We start from the raw sequence: 3,186 nt of genomic DNA on the forward strand, positions 1-3,186 counted from the left end.
AACGCCTCTAGGGAGGTATCCTTCCTCTCATGTTACTCCTAGGGTACCATCTCACCATTTTTGGTTTCTCCTATCAATGTCCATGCCTTTATAAGATAGCCCCCTTTTTAATTCTCTTCAGTTTACTCCTATTTGTGTATGTCACCTGTTTCCTGCTGTAGTTCTGACCTTATTAAGCAGAAAGAATATCAGATTTTTGCATATAAACCGAGGGTACCAATACAGATTTACTAATCAAATCGATGCAAGTTACACAAGAATACTAAACTTTTGTAAGGGGTACAATAATACCTACTCTAATGGGTTATTGTGAGGTTTAAATATAAAATGTCTTAACAATGCCTGACACATACTAGATGCTTAATAAATGCAAATTCTTTTCACATCCTCGCCAGGCCAAATCTTCCTAAATTACCAGATAAGAATCAGTTGATTTCAAAGGCATTGATTTTGTATAGAAAACCTTGGGCAAATTTTTTTACTAAGGTATTGTTGATACACACTCTCATGAATGTTTCACATGAAAAAACAATGTGGTTACTACATTTACCCATATTATCATGCCCCTCCATACCCCATTGCAGTCAGTGTCCATCAGTGTAGTAAGATGCCACAGAGTCACTCTTTGCTTTCTATGTACAACACTATCTTCCCCGTGATCCCCCACACCATATGTACTAAACATAATACCTGTTATTCCCCTTCTCCCTCCCTCCCCACCCGCCATCCCACACCCCTATCCTTTGGTAACCGCTCATCCCTTCTTGGAGTATGTGAGTCTGCCGCTGTTTTTTTCCTTCAGTTTTGCTTCGTTGTTACACTCCACAAATGAGGGAAATCATTTGCCACTTGTCTTTCTCTGCCTGGCTTATTCACTAAGCATAATATCCTCCAGTTCCATCCATGTTGCTGCAAATGGTAGGATTTGTTTCTTTCTTATGGCTGAATAGTATTCCATTGTGTATATGTACCACGTCTGTATCCATTCATCTACTGATGGACATTTAGGTTGCTTCGATATTTTGGATATTGCGAACAGTGCTGTGATAAACAAATGGGTGAATATGTCTTTTTGAATCTGATAACTTGTATTCTTTGGGTAAATTCCTAGAAGATAGATTCCCAGGTCAAATGGTATTTCTATTTTTAGTTTTTTGAGGAACCTCTATATTGCTTTCTACAATGGTTGAACTAGGTTACATTGCCACTAGCAGTGTAGAAGGGCTCCACTTTCTCTGCATCTTCATCAGCATTTGTTGTACTTAGTTGTTTTGATTCTGGCCATCCTAAAGAGTAAGGTGATATCTCACTGTGGTTTTTATTTGCATTTCCTTGATAATTAGTGATGTGGAGCATCTTTTCATGTACCTGTTGGCCATCTGAATTTCTTCTTTGGAGAAGTATCTCTTCATAACATCCACCCATTTTTTAATTGGGTTATTTGCTTTTTGGGTGTTGAGGCATTCGAGTTCTTCATATATTATGGATACTAACCCCTTGTTGGATATGTCATTTACAAATATATTCACCCATACTGTAGGATGCCTTTTGATTCTGTTGATTGTCTCCCTTGCCATAAAGAGAAGCTTTTTAGTTGGATGTAGTCCCATGTGTTCATTTTTTATTTTGTTTCCCTTACTCAAGGAAGTGCATTCAGGAAGAAGTTGCTCATGTTCACATTTAGGATATTTTTGCCTATGTTGTCTTCTAAGAGTTTTATGGTTTCATGACTTACATTCAGGTCTTTGGTCCATTTTGAGTTTACTTTTGTGTATGGAGTTAAACAATAATGTAGTTTCATTCTCTTGCATGTAACTGTCCAGTTTTGCTCACCAGTTGTTGAAGAGGCTGTCATTTCCCCATTGTACATCCATAGCTCCTTTATCATATATAAATTGACCATATATGGTTGGTTTTATGTCTGGGCTCTCTAGTTTGTTTCACTGGTCTATTGTTCTGTTCTCGTGCTAGTACCAAATTGTCTTGATTACTTAGGCTTTATAGTAGAGCTTGAAGTTGGGGAACGTAATCCTCCGAGCTCTATTCTCCCTTCTCAGGATTGCTTTGGCTATTTGGGGTATTTTGTGGTTCCATATGAATTTTAGAATGATTTGCTCTAGTTCATTGAAGAATGCTGTTGGTATTTTGATAGGAATTGCATTGAATCTGTAGATTGCTTTAGGCAGGATGGCCATTTTAACAATATTAATTCTTACTATCCATAAACACGGAATGTGTTTCTATTTTTTGGTATCTTCTTTAATTTCTCTGAGTGTCTTGTAGTTTGCAGAGTATAGGTCTTTCACTTCCTTGGTTAGGTTTATTCCTAGGTATTTTATTCTTTTTCATGCACTTGTGAGTGAATGTGAATGGAACTGTTTTCCTGATTTCTCTTTCTGCTAGTTCATCATTAGTGTATAGGAACGCAACAGATTTCTGTGTATTAATTTTGTATCCTGCAACTTTACTGAATTCATATATTAGATCTAGTAGTTTTGGAGTGGATTCTTTATGGTACTTTATGTACAATATCATGTTATCTGCAAACAGTGACAGTTTAACTTCTTCTTTACCAATCTGGATGCCTTTTATTTCTTTGTGTTGTATGATTGCTGTGGCTAGGACCTCCAGTACTATGTTGAGTAAAAGTGGTGAGAGTGGGCATCCTTGTCTTTTTCCCGATCTTATAGGAAAAGCTTTCAGCTTTTTGCTGTTAAGTATGATGTTGGCTGTGGGTTTGTTATATATGTCCTTTATTATGTTGAGGAACTTGTCCTCTATACACATTTTGTTAGAGTTTTTATCATGAATGGATGTTGAATTTTGACAAACGCTTTTTTGGCATCTATGGAGATGATCATGTGGTATTTGCCCTTCTTTTTGTTGATGTGGTGGATGATGTTATGGATTTCCTAATATTGTACCATCCTTGCATCCCTGGAATAAATCCTACTTGAGCATCATGGATGATCTTTTTGATATATTTTTGAATTTGCTTTGCTAATATTTTGTTGAGTATTTTTGCATCTATGTTCATCAGGGATATTGGTCTATAATTTTCTTTTTTTATGGTGTCGTTGCCTGGTTTTGGTATTAGAGTGATGCTGGATTCACGGAATGAATTTCGAAGTATTCCCTCCTCTTCTACTTTTTGGAAAACTTTAAGAAGGATGGGTATTAGGTCTT

Source organism: Manis javanica, chromosome 5 (assembly GCF_040802235.1).
Source record: "Manis javanica isolate MJ-LG chromosome 5, MJ_LKY, whole genome shotgun sequence".
NCBI lineage: Eukaryota > Metazoa > Chordata > Mammalia > Pholidota > Manidae > Manis > Manis javanica.